Source organism: Stegodyphus dumicola, chromosome 6 (genome assembly GCF_044657685.1).
Source record: "Stegodyphus dumicola isolate Sdum_Otavi_A_Nest chromosome 6, ASM4465768v1".
Lineage (NCBI taxonomy): Eukaryota > Metazoa > Arthropoda > Arachnida > Araneae > Eresidae > Stegodyphus > Stegodyphus dumicola.
Window position 1 is genome coordinate 91,796,670 of NC_140773.1, and position 18,233 is coordinate 91,814,902.

Below are 18,233 nucleotides of genomic sequence, written 5' to 3' on the forward strand. Positions count from 1 at the left end.
GATTTTGTTGATGGGGTCTCTTGCCTCTCCACAGTCGCCATATAAGTAGAGAAAATGGAAGAAACTAGTGCCTTCTATCGCACAAGCCTTAGTAGTGTAAAAGCTTAGCAATTCAGATAGAAAATGCATAATCCGTGATTCGGACCCTGGCAAGGGCTTAGATGATACGTTTTTTACGTTCTTGGCTTGCTAATGGTCTATTCAGAGACATAAAATGTAATATATATTAAAATGAGAATTGTTTATAGAAACAAGAGGAAAGTGAAATGTGATGTTAGCTTTAGGTCAGAAGTTATGAGCATTTAAAACTAATTACACATCCTTTCTTTTCTTAAAAATTAATGCACTAACGGTAAACTGCATACTTCATTCACAGCGTTCAATAAAGAATAAAACAGTCTACAAAATGTAAACATTTTTATTAAAAATGTATATATATATAATTATTTACATCGTATATTATTAACAGACATTTGTAAATTGATTCATAAAAACATTAATTGAGTCATAACAGAGTAAATTACTTTTTGCTCCAAATATTCCATGCACTGTATTAATGATACGTTCCATCAATAATATATAAATGTCCCTTTAGCTCCAGGACAGTTTTTCGCATGATTTGAAGAGACAAAACATTAATAGGTAACGCGTAAAGCGTGTTATTTAAATGAAAGTTTTTGAAGAATATGTCAAATAGTCATACGTTTTGAATTTCTTATAATAATTTAGTTACGATAAAGAAGGGGAAGTTATTTTTTCTGTTACTTACTATGCTTTGTCTTTAGTAAAGTATCATTAGTTGACAATGTTTTGTTTTACTCTCTCTCAATTATTCATCTTTGCATTCTTTAATTAGTTCTGTTCATCTCAAAAGGTTTCACCAAGCATATATCAACTATTAAAAATTTTAGCGTAACGTATAAAATCGTTGCACTCCATTCATAGTACTTTCTTTGAAAGAATGTATACATAGAAACACACATCCAGTTCCGATATCCATTTTCTCGTATCTGGTCAAAGTAAGATATAAACTGGAAAACATCAGTTACAGGGATAAAGGTTCCATATTCGTTTGGATCCATTATGTAAATGATGAATTCTGATGAATTTACTCCTGAAATTAAAATTACATATTTTAATCACTTACTAAAATATTTACATGCTAAAACCTTAGAACAAATGTTAAATTTTAAAGTGTAATCTGCAACGTTTGGTACTGAAACAGAAGAAGTAGTTTTTTATGTGTTCTGTTAAATATTTGTCACCATAAATGCTTACAGCAACGCACTTATCAATCAACAATCCTACCTAAATTAACTTATGGTTAAAAATAGTTTTCCATATTCTTTCAACTAAGCATTAATTTGATGGCTCACAAACCCATCATTAATAGAATGAATTATACTTAATATTAGTGTCAAGTAATACAAATACATATTTTATCTTTGATGAGAGCATACTATTCTGAAATGATATTTTTAAGAGAAGGCAATGTAAAGTGTTTTCAAGATGCTTTAATGACAAAAGTAGAGGGCACATTCCATCATATCTTCAGTTTTATTTACATATCGTATTCACAAATACGTGAAAGGAAATTTTCTATTTACTGATGCTTGTTTCAGGAAACACAGACCTGACACAGATAGCTTACTGTTACATTTTGAATGTCATGATGATATAACGTTTTCAAATTCCCATTTGCATGTCAGTGGATAAGTAAATTAACTTAGGTTTTAAAAATATTTGCTATAATTTTTTATCAAATTTATTTCGCACTATTACAAAATCTATTGCCCTGAAGAAAGAGTAATCAGAAGCTATTAAAATGTTTTTTCTTCATATATTTAGTTAAACAAAAGAATTGCCAGAAAGGGGAAAAAAGTCCTTTTCGAGAAATAAAGAACGCTTGAGAAAAAAGAATGAAAGCTGTTATGTTCAAGTTCGAACTGAAATTGTTTATTGACCTTTAGTTTTAAGTTAAGCTTATACGCACAGACACAGTAATTCTGGATTCCTGAAAACTGATTTAATTTAGCAAAAATATCTTGTGCGCGATCCGAACAAGATCTATACAAATTCTACACTATATGTATATAAGGAAAAAGGAAATCTGTGAAATTCTAAGGAGAAGCTAATTTGCACTTAAGCAGCAAAATTAATTAAAATATTGAAATTTTTATAAAAACCTTTTAGCATCGTCATGAAATGGTGAAATTTCTAACATAAAATAAGGTATACAAGAGGCAGTAATAAATTTTTTAAATCATGTAACAAAACCAAACATGAAATAAAAAAAATTAATCATAAAAATTTTAAAAAAATTGAAAGAGTAAACTTATCTTTAATATTTCTAAAATAATAAACACTGCTTTATTCAATCTCGTGAGAGAGGAAAACCTGTCTAAAAACACTTTAACGATATTTCTGAATATATACAAGACAAAGCAGAATTTTGCCTCTAAAGAGATAAAGTATTAATTTAAACAATTGTAATAACCAAATTAAAATAATTGCGAAGCCTTATTTTAAATAATTATAATTATAAAAATTAAAATAATAACTTTTTTGCATATTAATATATGCTTGTACTTTTCATTCTTTCATGAGGATGGAAACAGATTTTATAGAAAAATTTAATATAAGGAAGCAAGAGCTTATATATATATTTAAACAAATTTAAATTCTTAACAAATACGTATAAAAGTAAAAAAGTAAAAAAATAAAATAGTAAAAAGTAAAAAAGGAAATTTAAATTCTAAAAAAAGGAAAAAAGCCAAAATAATTTAAAATAATTTTAAAATATGCAAACATGTAAAAGATTTAATTCTCGAACTAATCTACAATATCATTTAAATTCAGAAGCATAAGCAAATCAAGTTGTTTCATAAGAATAAATTGAGTTTAATTAAAAAAATTAAATTTAAATACATATTTAATTAAATATTCTTTGCGCCATTGCTGCAAGGAATGAAATTTAAATTTAAACAAATTTAAATTCTTAACAAATACGTATAAAAGTAAAAAAGTTAAAAAAAAAAAAAAGTAAAAAAGTAAAAAAGCAAATTTAAATTCTAAAAAAAGGAAAAAAGCCAAAATAATTTAAAATAATTTTAAAATATGCAAACATGTAATATATATATATATGTTTCATAAGAATAAATTGAGTTTAATTAAACAAATTAAATTTAAATACATATTTAATTAAATATTCTTTGCGCCATTGCTGCAAGAAATGAAATTTAAATTTAAACAAATTTAAATTCTTAACAAATACGTATAAAAGTAAAAAAGTGAAAAAGTAAAAAAATAAAAAAATAAAAAAGTAAAGCAAATTTAAATTCTAAAAAAAGGAAAAAAGCCAAAATAATTTAAAATAATTTTAAAATATGCAAATATGTAAAAGATTTAATTCTCGAACTAATCTACAATATCATTTAAATTCAGAAGCATAAGCACTTGATTTGCTTATGCTTCTGAATTTAAATGATATTGTACTCGTAGATTAGTTCGAGAATTAAATCTTTTACATATATATATATATTGTTTTAAAGTTTATATATTCATATATAAGGTTTATATATGTTTTAAGGTAACAAGTTATATAAGTTTTGTTATATAATATATAAGCACTTTTTTAAGGTCATATCTTCATATACAGTAAGACTCCGCTTAACGCTGTTTCGGTTTAGCGCTCTTTTATTTCAACCTCGGGATTCCCCGACATTGCTCGCAGCATGAACTACGGGGATTCCTCGAAATTGTGCGCAGCGGTAGGTTTCCAAATAACATATCCGAAACTTTGTAGTTATGTTTCTTGTTTGGTGCGGTGAGGTGCTGTACGGAAGCATTTTTATCATTTGAAACATTTGTTGGCATATAAATATAAATTTACATAATACTAATAATTTACATAATAATTCCTATTTGCATGTCAGTGGATAAGTAAATTAACTTAGGTTTTAAAAATATTTGCTATAAATTTTTATCAAATTTATTTCGCACTATTACAAAATCTATTGCCCTGAAGAAACTGAGTAATCAGAAGCTATTAAAATGTTTTTTCTTCATATATTTAGTTAAACAAAAGAATTGCCAGAAAGGGGAAAAAAGTCCTTTTCGAGAAATAAAGAACGCTTGAGAAAAAAGAATGAAAGCTGTTATGTTCAAGTTCGAACTGAAATTGTTTATTGACTTTGAGTTTTAAGTTAAGCTTATACGCACAGACACAGTAATTCTGGATTCCTGAAAACTGATTTAATTTAGCAAAAATATCTTGTGCGCGATCCGAACAAGATCTATACAAATTCTACACTATATGTATATAAGGAAAAAGGAAATCTGTGAAATTCTAAGGAGAAGCGACTCTAACGATTAATACTAACGATTAATACAGTGACAAATATTATGATCTTTAGTTTTTATCATGGGTGATAATAAAAAAAAAGAAAAGAAAGCAACCAGAAAAAGCATTTCACTGGAAACTGAAAAGCAAGTGATTAAAGATTAGATTCTGGTGAGAGTCAATCTCAAATAAGTGCTGCATTGAATTTGGTAACTTCAACAATAAGGACAATTCTTAAGAATAAAGAAAAAATACTGTCATCGGCAACTGCAACTACGTCGAGCTCTGCAACTAGAATTACCCGTTCTAGAAATAACATTATAAAGGAAATGGAAAAACGACTGTCTATATGGATTGATGACGAAATTGAACGCAATATGCCATTAAGCCAATCTATCATAATGCCTTCTTGACAAAAAGCCAGAAAATTGGAAACACAGAATAGACTGAATGATCTGACTGGCTTAGAATTTTATTTGTTTTTATAAATATATTCGTTTACATTGTTTTTATTTTTGTAAGAAATAAATGTTTGGTTTTTATTTTTATTAAAAAAACATTATTAAATTTAATACCTAACCAATTTTCTATCCATCTTCCCCTAACTCCATTATTTACATGTTAAGATAGCCTCGTTTAGCGCTGTTTCGCATTACGCTCTACTTTGATGGAACGGATCCCCTGCGTTAAGCGGGGTCTTACTGTATAGGGTTTATAAATGTTTTAAGATATAAAAGTTATATAAGTTGTGTATATATAAGGATAATTTGCGCTAAAGTAGTATAATTACATTTTTTTCTTTTTTAAGATTTTAAGGTTTTGAGGGTCTGAAAAAAAGATATATACATGTAGTGAATACGTGCATAAATTATAAATAAGTATATATATATATACACAAAATCTGCACACATATAGATACCCAAATGTCCCGTTTCACATCCAAAATGAGCTCATAACTGATTTGTAGGAAATAAATCTGAACTGTATGTTGTACAATAATATCCAAGAACAAATAGTACTGATCCGGCAGTTTAAGTCTACAATATTCTGGAAATCATACTTTTCAGAAAACGTTTACCTGTCATCGTGATGGCGTATGCTAAAAAAGTGTGTATGTGTGTGTATGTGATTATGGCAAAGCCTCGAGGGCTATCTGCCTAAGAGGAGGGATGCCTTCGTGGAGGACTTTCTAAGGGAAACTGGCTCGTATACACGTTACACATGGGGAACACCACGAAAACGCCCATGCAGCCAGCCCGTTCGCGGGATTCGAACCTCGGACCGAACTACCAGTGTTCAGCGACTTTACCGCTCGGCCGCTGGTGGGCCTCGTATGCTAAAAAAGAAAAGCGTTTAAAGAATATTTCTGATTTTCTCTGTTGTATGGAACTGACTGGAGCGTATGTTATTGAAGTCATGAGCAATTTAGATTCCGCAATATTTAATTAAAAATGCAAATTTAATCAAAAGTATTCAACGCATATTAATTACAACGCAATATTGAACTAAAACCTTAAAACAAACGATGGTAAACATAAAATACTATGTACAGTTTCTTGCTATAAGGAACAGTATATCTAAATATTTTATATATACTCTTTTCTCTTATAAATATGACTTATAAAAATATAAATCCATGCATTATAGTCATACACTTCAGTTTAGGTCCAATTCATGACTTCTAAATCTCTTTACAATTTTTAAATTGTAAAGATATTGTAAAGATATTATTATTTCAATTTAAAAATTGAGTATTAACTCAATTTTTAAATTGAATCAATTCAGAAGATAATTAGAAATTAGGGAATTAAGCTGCAAAGAATAACATTTCCGGTATTTCAATGTACGGGGACTTGCTAATTTTATTTTGCACCTCAAAAGAAGATCTAAGATAAAGCACTCGAGTTTTGAATTAAATTAGTTCACAAGATGTTTAAATATTAGGAACACGTATCAAAGAACAGAGCTTTTACAGTTCTATCTGTTTTATCTTCTACATTTCCTAATTTAAATATAAATAAAACTATTTCCTTAACCATTACTCGTTTTCAAGAATTCTAGAATAGTCTGCACTTTAGTTTAAAAGAGTAAGAAACGAGTTTTAATAGTTAAGATTTGTTTTATTTGAACAAAATTCATCTCATTAGTATAAGCCTGTATCAACATTCTGCATAAAGCTGTACCAATATTGCACTAAGTGTAACAGGGCGAAATGTTTTCGGAGGTAAATAAAATTAGCATAAAAATTTATAGTTCAATATACTACAATATTAAAAAATTCTTAGCTTCCTTAATGAATATTCTCACTTCAAACTGCAAATTTTTTCTTGAATGCTTGTGGAAAATAGAGTTTGTGGTTAATGTTTTACAAAATCTTAGCACAGTTATGACGGCTTCAGTTATCCGAATTCCAGATATCTGGAACTTCCCATTTCTGGATATTTTTTTATGTGTATCTAGATCTAGAGATATTAAATTGGTTGTTAATTTATTCATAAGATTTTAATATATCGGTTTATTTATACACTCTTAAACAAAACAAAACAAAAAAAAAAAAATAACGACGCACCAAGAAGGAATTATCCGAATGGGACGAAAATTGGTAGACGTGATGTATATGTACAGAAAAACAAATGGCTACAGTTTGAGAAAAATTGGATAATTTATTGAAGTGATAGAGCGTCACAAAGTGAAATCAGTGACGCGGGTGTCAACCTCTGGCACTTATGCAAGCAGTAATTCGGCTTGGCATCAATTGATAGAAGTTGCGGGTGTCCTCCTGAGGGATATCGTGCCAAATTCTGTCCAACTGTCGCGTTAGATCGTCAACACCTCGAGGTGGTTGGAGGGCCCTGCCCATAATACTCCAAACGTGCTCAATAGGAGAGAGATCTGGCGACCTTGCTGGCCAAGGTAATGTTCGGCAAGCACTAAGGTAAGTAGTAGAAGAAACATGTGCAGTGTGGGGGGGCGAGCATTATCTTGCTGAAATGTAAGCCCAGGGTGGCGTGACATGAAGGGCAACACAGCTGGCTTTACAACTTCGTCGACGTACTACTGTGCTGTAAGGTTGCGACGGATGGCAACCAAAGGGGCCCTACTATGAAATGAAATGGCACCCCAGATCATCACTCCTGGTTGTCGGCCTGTCTGCCGGAAGAGAGTCAGGTTGGTATAACACCGCTCTACGGGGCGTTTCTAGACTCGTCTTTGCTGGTCATCGGGTCTCAGTTCAAAGCGGGACTCATCAATGAAGACTATTCTACTCCAGTCACTGACATTCCAGTGCGAATGAGCCCGACACCACTGAAAACGGGTTTGACGTCGTACAGAAATCAATGGTAGTCGGCTCAAGAGGCGCCGCGCCGTGACCTCAGGCCCCTTTCTGTGAGCCGTCAATGAATGGTCCTTGCGGTCACTGAAGAACTAGTTGCACGTACAAGCGATGAAAATGATGCATCTGGAGCTGTGAGTGCCGCTCTGACGATTGTTCGGTGTTCACGTTCTGTCGTTTCTCTAGGCTTACCGCTTCCTTCTTGACGCTGTGTGCGGCCATGGTTCACCCATTCCTGCCAACATCATCTAATAGTGGCATCGCTCCTGCTCAAATGTTGAGCTATTCGCCGATAAGACCAACCGGCTTCTTTGAGCCCAACTACACGACCCTTCGTAAATTCTGACATCTGCGCATATCGTTCGCCCACCTGTATGCGAGGCATAATTACTGTCTACCAGAGTACACGGAATGAAATTCGCGAAGAATTTATGACCTAGAATCGTAATTTCTCCTCTTAAATATCCTGCCAGTTGCCCAGATCAGATGTGCTGTAGCGACAACCGCTCATTCATTCGCAGCCAAAATGTAAAATTTTGCATTTTCCGTCGAAACCTATATGCATATCAATTTGTGTCCAGTTTGCTTTATTTCTTATCGGTGCGTCGTAGTGAGTCGAGTGTATATTAAACAGACAATATAATTCAATACATATTTATTAAGGATTTTCAACAGAAATATAGCTTAAATAAAAAAAAATAATTTGTACTTATGTAGGCCATCAATTCTTTTTTACTGAGTCATTTTATCGATAATAACTGTTCCCTTACCATAATTACATTTTATATTATTGATTTTAATACTTAATTTGGCCTCCATAAAATTAAAGTTATTTTACTTTGAATGAATTATAAATAGAACATGCTCTTTGGTCTATGCAAGTAAAAATAATTTCTTCTTTCGCTTTAAATATGCTAAAATAAAAGCAACATTTTACATTTAGCTATGGGGTTTACGCAAATCAAAATGTAATTTCATATTCTTATTTTAACAGAATGGGTTTTGTGTTTAGGTAAATAGGAAAAATTCGGCTCTTAATTTTGTCGAAATAATAATGTTTTAAAATAAAAAAATACTAGGTTTAATGCATAATTTTTACGAAATTATGCATTAAACCTAGTATCCTAAATCCTATCCATTAAACCTAAATCGTATTAAAATAAAATATAATTAAGTTACTTACTTAATCTACATATAATTTGATTAAAAAGTATTTACATATATACAAAATTCGTAACATTGCCCTCTTCTCAAGAACCCTCTTCTCAAGGTTTTATCCCGGGCGATACAACCTCTGGACCGGATGCCATATTAACAATTAACGGAAATCAATAACTTGATACTAATTACAATACCAAAATAATAATTTCAATAAATAACATGCAAATAAAAATATTAAATCAACGAAAAATACATAAATTAAAAAATTTATACAAATATAGGACCACGACCTTAGTATACTGTTTATACATATTATGGGGCCATTTATGTTAAGTTAATGTTTCTTAATTACATGATTATAATCAATACTATTTGACATAAAGGGCAACTGAACTATCCAGAATTTTGAAAATTGTATGAACTGTAACACTATTTATTCTGAATATTCGGAGCTCATGTTCATGAAAATAGGACTTTATATACTTAAATATTAGAGATTGTTAATACGAGATATTGGAATTTATTAGTTAACATAATTATCATTTAAGCATGATAAAAGGGGAAAAGTGATCTTTAGTGATATTAGGCGTGGATATTTCCTCAAGTTAATAAAACATTTCTCAGACAGGATACACAAAATATACTGATATAATCTTAAGTATTATAATATTAAATATATTAAAAGACCGAAAATAAAATTGTGCTATAGCACTAAAGTGCCACTGAATTAGGGATACCTGATTATTAACGAGGTGCTGCTCCTCTAGTCTGGATAACTGCTGTCATACTATCCAGAGATAACACTTGCCAAATTTCTAGAATTTTTCAGAAGTCAATTAAGGACACTGCTGCTTACGTATCTTTTTCCAGAGTATACAAAAGGTTTCAATGATACTGGTAAGTCCAAACTTCTCAGTAAATAAATAGAAAGAATACAGTCAAATGTTTCTTGCATTAGGTGTTAGCCAACCAGGATAAGTAACAGGAACAGTTGCTCTTCTGGTACATTCCATTTCCATTGAAGTGGTATGAAGTGCAGATATACATAGCGAATAAGTATACAAATTCCGAAATCTGCAGCTAATAATACCCCAGACCGTAGCAGAGAAGACCAAAACTTGAGCAGTTCTAAACTGGCATACTGGATCCATGAATTCATGTACTCAGAGTTATATTTTCAGCCTACCATCAGCATAATGCACTCAGAATTGAGAGAATCATCATTCCGTTCTACTTGCTTAAAGTCATCTAAGACCCAGTTATCCATGCAAAAATGTCCTGACATCTGTCTGCAGTTCATGTAAATGTTGAACGTAACGTCGTGCAGTGGAAAGTATTAGTATTATGGGTTTTCAAATTTCTGAAGCAGATTGCTTGCGGGCGAATTTAAAAAGAGCAGAAGAGAGAAGACATATTTATTAAAGCGTTCATCATTAATGATTAGAAAATCGTAAAAGGGAAAAAGTCAAATTTTTATTTTTTATCTGAAATGTGAAGTTTGGTATCTTTGAGACATTTTTAGTGTCTACTCTTTGCAATTAAAATATACAAAGAAGCTAAATATTCAATTCTTAGACTGATAACTGTTTCAAATATTTCTAAAATTTTTAAGTAATCATTAAATAAACTACGTTAATTTATATTTAAAATAAACAAATTATGAAAAAAATTTACCAAGATTGGGAGAAGACTTCACAATAAATAATAACAACCTAGTTTCTTTCTCCTATTTATTAAATTCTTCTTCGACGCAAAAATAAAAATGCATAGGTTTGCATGTAAATAATTATAAACTTCTTTGTTACTTTCTGTAGTTTGGCACATGACAGCCTTTCGATTCTGAAAAAGGTTGTAATCTTGGAGAGAAATTACAAGAAGTTATCTTTATTGCGGATTGTAGGTGCTGGTCAATCTTCGTTTTCTTTTCTTATTAATTTTCAATAATTCTTCACATAAAAATGTAAACATAGATACTAGATAATGTCATATTAAAATTAAAAGAAAGTAATTATTCGTATTCCAAAAATTAGTAACTGAGCTTATTTTTTGACATGTACGAATAAAAATTAATAAAATCTCTATCTTCAAACCTTTGAACAATATTTGCATTATAATACAAATTCATTAGGCCCATTTATAGATTTTCTGGTGAGTTATTCATGTTTGTTTTGAATCAAAATGTCTTCGTGGGCCATATAACATTGTTTCAGGAACCGCATGATGCCCAGAGACCGCCAAATTGAGATCACTGCCGTATGGTTTACAATCCATCTTCTGACTATATGACCATATCCTTTATTCAGCTGGAAGGTTACATAAGTTAAGGTTTGCTTTACTGGTTCGATACAGCTAAATCTTCGAAGATCACAATTTTTCAAAGCTGCTTCTTCCTTGCACTTGAAACGATGTCCTGTAGCTCTTCAGTCACATCGGGCCTTCAACTTCTCCAATGTCAAGTTTCCCTTTGGTGTAATATTCTGCATCATATCAGACCGTGCCAGGATATTCTGAATGTACCCTTTAGACGACAAAGGCACATCCGGAGGGCAACCAAATAACAAAATCATAAGGCAGACGAAGGCCACGATCGCGCTTTGGAAGAGAAATAGCCCCTAGTCTCGTGACAGACCAATAAAAACCGAAGTAACTTCTTGTCCCACTTCTATTGTTTCTGGAAACCATCAGCAAGGCATTATTAAGCATGGTTCTATTAAACCTCTCTACCATGCCATGTGACGGCGGATGTAAAGGTGTCGTATGCAAAGTAGTTAAAAAAGTTCTTAAATTACAATCGAGATAAAAATCCTTCCTTGATAAGAATGTAACCGAAGAAACGCTCCAAACCTGGAAATCCAATGCTGCATAACTACCTCCTGATCAGAGATAGCGCAGGCTTTAGGCTACTGTGTACAAAACAGTAACAACGAGGATGTAAAGGTTGCCGTTAGCAGATCACTGCAGAAGTCGCAGGATGTCGACGGCAATGCGTTCAAATTTATTGCTGCTTCCGTTGGCCGCGTATCTACGGCATGTCCTAACCAACGAGATATATAGTGGTAGAGAGCTTATTGCAACCTCCAACTGGTTCCAACATTAGTGTCACGTGACTGCTGGTCGAATTCCGAAAGTCCAGAAATACTTTACATTCATTTCTATGGGACGAAAGACGCCTGCTCTGCTTGGTCACATGACATTATTTACTGGAATCACCTTTTACAAATAATTGAATTCTATGTTCTTTTTCCATGTACTCCGTTGAAATAGAAAGCTGCGCCAATTGGCGCTAACCTTTTTTCGCCAAGTCGCACGCGTTTTGGTTTCATAAACAAGTACTACCTGCGATAAAAAAAAAGAAAAAGAAAAATGCTATTATTATTAAATTATTGAGATAAGATTGTGCGATATGTTTACTTTGTTAAAAAAAAAAAAAGCTAATTCAAAATCTATAAATAAGCTCAAAATGTGTATACTAGTGTATCTTAGCGAATAATGCTTGAATAAGTCCTAAAATTTTTTAATTTAAGCTAATGCATAAGAATGATCTCATAAAGTAGGAATAAAGTGGCAGTGAATTCGAACTTACCAAACATTATAAGGAATAAAATGGTATTAACTCGTAATGTCAACAGATTGCCTATATTTAAAAGTGCCACCTATTTATAACTTGATCACCTCAATATTTGATTGCAGAGTTTTTCCTTTCATAGTAATACTCTTATTTGTTTAAAATTTAAGATTTTTTATAAAACTTTTCCTTTAAAACTCTTTTTTTAGCAACATAAATATATCATAACTATAGAATTTTCTTTAATTTATAATGAGGATTAAGTGTGTATTAAGATGTTTAGTAGGAGTTAAACTTAAAAACAAATCCTTGAAAACTGGCCTTAACTTTTTGTTGCATACAAACAGTATAGATATATATGTATAGTTTAAAAAAAAAAAAAATCAAAACTATATCTGAGTGTACTTTTGCAAGTTTGAATGAGGCTTTCATCATTATATCATTACTAGTTTTCACTTTCTATTCATCAAAGCTTTTTTTTTTCTTTTCTGTGAAACAGACAATTTTATTTAAGCCCTGTATTTGTTAAAATAAAAGCATGTATTTTTAATTTGTAGTTTGTATTTTATTTACACTGTTTTATGTATTGATTTTTTAAATGTTAATATCACATTCTTTATATATCTATAAAGATTTCCATGGTTTTACAAGCTAATTTTTTTTAACTTATACCATCTCCAAAAAAAAAAAAAAAATGTTTTACAAGTCAAATTTCCCATATCAGAGTCATATATAGGGTATTGTATTTCATAAAGTTATTCATGTAGTATATAATAATGTTTAGTTTCTATATTTAGGCCAAATTGTGCGTTTTCGTTTTAAAAAGCTCATTACTTATTCACAAATCAAAAATAGGAAATTTGAAATATACTTGACTACCTGTTTGAGTAGGTCATTTTTGGTACTTGTTCCTGATATACTTTAGAAAAAAAAATTAAATAAATAAAAAACAGCATTAATCCAATTAAAATAAAAATATACTACTTTGTATGTACACCAAACTTTTAAATATGAGCAGGATATGCTTTTCAAAGGAAAAGCTTTATTTCTTCATCAGATGCAAGTTGGATCCTTTGCAGCTGGTGAAAAACGAAAGCTTTTTGTTCAAAATGTGCGTCCTGCTCGCGTTTAAAAGATTGGTGTTCATACAAAGTAGTATATTTTTGTTTTATTTAATTTTTGAGCGTTTATTTGTAATTAAATCCACTTACTTTATAGCAAATACCATATTTAAATGCACATTTTCGTAATGTGTTTATTTAATTGGGATACAGGAATAAAATAGAATATGTATTGTCATGTTTGAAATTATAATTCAGAAAGAAAATTTTATTTTGGAAATGTACATTTTACAGCTGATGTGCAAAATATGAAATCTTACTAAATTTAATGTACACTGGTGTGCAAAAATTAAGGACGAGACGGTTTTTTCAATATAACTTTGTACAAAAGCTTCCCAAATCAACACATTTAATACCGTAAGATCCCCAATACGTAAGGACATGAGTAATGTAAGCAACACTTACTAAAAAAAGAAATCAGAGGGATAAAAAGAAACTTTGTTGAAAAAGTAGCATGGAGCGCAATGCGACTGAAGGCCGAAACGTAACTGTGATGCGTGTCAGCAAGAAACATCCGGTCTTTAATAGGGGATATGATCTTCCCTGACTGCTAGGCAGGTTTCACAGCGTCTGCCCATGGTGAGAATGAGGGTGTCAATGAGTTGTTGAGGCATTGCTGCCTATTCGTCTTGCAGCGCCAATCGAAACTCCGGAATCGTTACTGGTGGTAAGGTACAAGCTGCCAAGCGTCTGCCTAGAAAATCCCATACATTCTCGATGGGATTGAGATCCGGAGATCGTGCCGGCCAATCCATACGTTCAATATCCTCACTCTCTAAGAGCTGTTCGGCAGCTACTGTGCGATGACATGGTGCATTGTCGTCCATGAAAAGGAAATGCGGACCCATAGCGCCTCTAAAAAGACGCACATATGGAAGAAGAATCTCGTTACAATAACGGGTCCCGTTGACTGAACCTGCGTCGAAGATGTGAAGGTCTGTACGACTACCGAGCATAATGGCCCCCCCAAACGAGAACACCGCCACCTCCATACCTGTCCTTTTCAATGATGTTCGAGGGATGATTGCGGCTTCCCCGCTCTCTCCAGATGAGTATGCGATGAGAATCGCTACTCAGACTGAATCTGCTCTCATCTGTAAAGAGTACTTGTCCCCATTCATTGTCTCTCCAATTCCGGTGTTCCCGGCACCACAGAGAACGTCTTCTCCGATGGGCAGGCGTTACAGGTACACACCGTACAGGGCGTCGTGCAAACAGACCACCACCGTGCAGTCTTCTGGCCACGGTAAAACGCGATATCGGTCGTCCAGTCGCCTGTCTAGCGATTTCTCCCGCTGTCTGCCGCCTGTTTCTTCTGGCCTGTAAAGCAATATACCGGTCATCTGCGGGTGTGGTTCCTCGTGGACGACCACTACTAAACCCCCGGATAGCTGTTCCTGTAGTTTGAAATTGTCTCCAAAGTCGTGAAACGATGTTGTGAGCAATTCCGAACTCTGCAGCCACACTTGTTACACTGCGGCCTTCCTCCAACTTCCCAAAGATTAGACCTCGGGTAAAAGCATCCAGATGTCGTCTAACAGATTGATTATTCGCCATCTCTCGCTGAGGCAGCAACTCAGTGTGATTTTAACTGCTATACGGCGTGCAATCTCTTTGCCAGAAATACTGATCTTACACCGACAACATGCTTTATACTACTCAGACACTCCCCCATTACGTCTACCTGCATATCTGCGCATGTGCTACCGTACATCACCTTACTTAATCTCCTGATTGGTCTTTCTGTCCGCTCTGCCTCTTCGTTCAGCTGATATGCTAATTTTTCGACTTCGTCCTTAATTTTTGCACACCAGTGTATAGCGGCATACAGTTAAGGCAGTAGCTTCTAAGTCTGCATGAAATTATTTTCTGTACATTGCTATGTTTATAAGCACTTTAATATGCAAGTAACTGAATAAAATGGGCATTTATAATCAGTGAAAGATCTTTTAAAAAATAAAAATTTTATTTACTATCGTAAATTTCCAGAATGCAAGTACTACTGATAACACTGAAAGGTTAAAGGTAAATGAAATTGTTCCAAAAACTATTTCTGACTTTAAATTAAGTAAAATTTTGTTTACTTAAATATAAGAAAGTAAAATATTTTTCTGCAATAAGATTTCAGTATAATTTACCTTTTTGTATCATAAACTATATTATAAGTTCGGATATTATAAGTTCAGATATAATAAGTTCAGTAATAGTTTATAGTTCCAGCTGAGAGTCAACAGTCTGTAAGTATATATTTCATCAATTGCGTAAATACATATATTACAATGTGATTTTCTTTTTCTCTTTAGGATGCAATGCATTAAAAGTAAACGAGATTTTTTTTACCTTCTCAAATATTATAACAGTAGCGCAATTAATTTTTAAACGTTATTCAAAATTAAAGTTTCCATCTCAATTTTTTATTATTTATTTTAGGTTTTCTTCCTAAAATTATTTAACCTAAACATCTTCAACAATGGCGCAAATAATTTAAAGCGATTATTAAAAATATAGATAAAATATTCAGGAAAAAAGGGGTTAAGTTATATCTAAAAATAATTGTAAAAAAATCGAATAACCTAATTAGAGGTCGTTGTCTGCCAACTGGCAGCAAACGGAAATAAAAAAAAACACTACCTGCCATATCAAAAGCACGCCAAACTGGCGATGAACAACCTAAGCTATCACTCCCCAAGAGCGCCAAGACCATAAGTCATGTGTTATATGTTGGAGGCAGCCTAGCAGACGAATTCTCTGTGTGTGAGCCGTCTACCTGTCGTATGAAGTCGTTGGTCCCAACCCGTACAGGCATCGCAAGATTGGCACCAATTTCTCATGTCAGCCCTTACTTTACTCTAGTAGAAGAGCTCTCGAACTCTATTCAGATTCTTCATTATTCCGAAGTAGCCTTCTGGTAAACTTCTAATTACTGCTTTACAGAATCCGAGATCTTGGACAGTATCAGCTATCAGTATATCAGAATGCATTTTCAACATCCGATTCGAACTTACCCTGCAAGATGCCGTTTTGAATATGGAGTGAGTCTCAGAGAACTCAATTTGTTTTATCGTAGAATTATACGAGTATATGGAAATGTTCTTCAAATAGGTTTCCTATTTGAAAATTCTATTAAGTCAGCTGTGGGTTTAATGTTACCGTCTTTCAACTGGTCCTTCCTGACTTCTTAACTTCATAGATCTGAGTCAGAAGATGTTGAATTTGTTACTTGGCGTTGGATCGGATTAACCAGCTTGTATTTCGCTTCGACTCTGAAAGCTGCATTTCAAGTAATAGAATTCCGAATTGTAGCAGATCTTAAAGCTTCCTTCAGCTTATTAAATGCATACTCACATGTGTCCGCAAGAACTTTTGTTTGCTCTCTCACCTTTTATGAAGTGTTCTAGTGATGGGAAAAAAGGTCGTTCATTAATCACCTATAGTAGGTTTAAAACCCCAAGAAACTTCTCATATGATGGACATTTTCGGAAGGTATCCTGTCTTTAACTGCTGATTTTTTTCTGGGTCCATAGACACACATTCGGCAGAGATGATACGTCCGAGGAACGATGTCATGAAAGTAGGTCAGACAGGCTTCGTAGGCAAGAGCTCTCAGCACGTCTCCGTAGGGCATTCGAACGTTGCCAGCGCATTATATATTCCAAGTGGCATCACCTTGAGATGCCAAATTTCTTGCGATAATAAATGTTTTTTCTCGTTCATTAGGGCGTATCTCAACCTGCCAATATCTAATCTTTAAATTAACCGTCGAAAACCACTTGCTTCAAGAAAAAGTGTCCAGAATGTCGTCAATTCTAGGAAGAGGGTAGCTATCTTTCTTTGTAGTCTCGTTCACCCGGCGATAATCAGTGCACAATCTAGTTGAATCAGCTTTTTTATGACCAGGACGATGGGAGACACCCAATAACTTGCTGAAGGCTGGATAGCATGGCTTTCTTGCATGTCGTTTAGAAATGTTCCTACCTCATCCTGTTTAGCAATCGGTAGACGTCTAGGATGTTGCTTAATTGGTGGATGAATCACAGCATCGATTCTATGCTGCGTCAAATTGTGACACATTTGGCAACTTTTCTCTCTTTATCGTTTAATTGTGCATTCTGCAATAACTCCGATGTAATGCTCTCTGAAGACAAGGATTCTGGAGTGTTATGGTTTCGTTTAACGCTGGTCACTGGAGTACATGCTGCAACGACTTTACCTTTCTTAACAACTCTCGACTTGTCAGTTACATTGGCAACTCTCACCGGGATAACGGTTCTCGATAGGCCAAAGAGTGCCGAGTGCGCTTGTACGCTTTGGGCTGTTACAATTCTTGGGGTAGTGCATGATGCCGTATCGAAAATTTCTGTTTTGGAGTACGGATCCAGATAGTAAAAATTTTGTTCTTCGTGGTACTGTGATATCGTCTTGAGCTATTGTTTGGGGGATGAATTTTACTCCTTCATCATTAATTCCCAGCGGAGGTCCAAGCTTTATGCTCTCAGAAGTTCGTTGTTTTAAAGTCAAAGGAAAAATTGTTTTTCCGTAGTCTAATCTGTGTTATATCTGTTTACTGTCTCCAACATATAAGACCTGTAATATTTGAAATATACCGTGTGACGATAGGCCGTACTTCCAAAAGTGATGTTAAAGATTAACTTTCGATCGATGCCGATCTTATCACCGGACACAGGGTGGTGGATAACGCAGAACAGCGTT

At 33.3% G+C, this 18,233-nt stretch overlaps 1 protein-coding gene across 2 annotated transcripts in view; it reads right to left on the reverse strand.

The window, feature by feature from the left end:
* Nucleotides 1–417: 417 nt before the first annotated feature.
* LOC118185611 (protein turtle-like) overlaps nt 418–18,233 on the reverse strand; it is an 886,541-nt gene continuing 868,725 nt past the window's right edge. For both annotated transcript variants that reach the window (XM_085818674.1, XM_085818673.1), the window contains one exon: nt 418–1,114. The gene's annotated coding sequence lies outside the window, so the exon portion shown is untranslated. The remainder of the gene's footprint in view (nt 1,115–18,233) is intronic.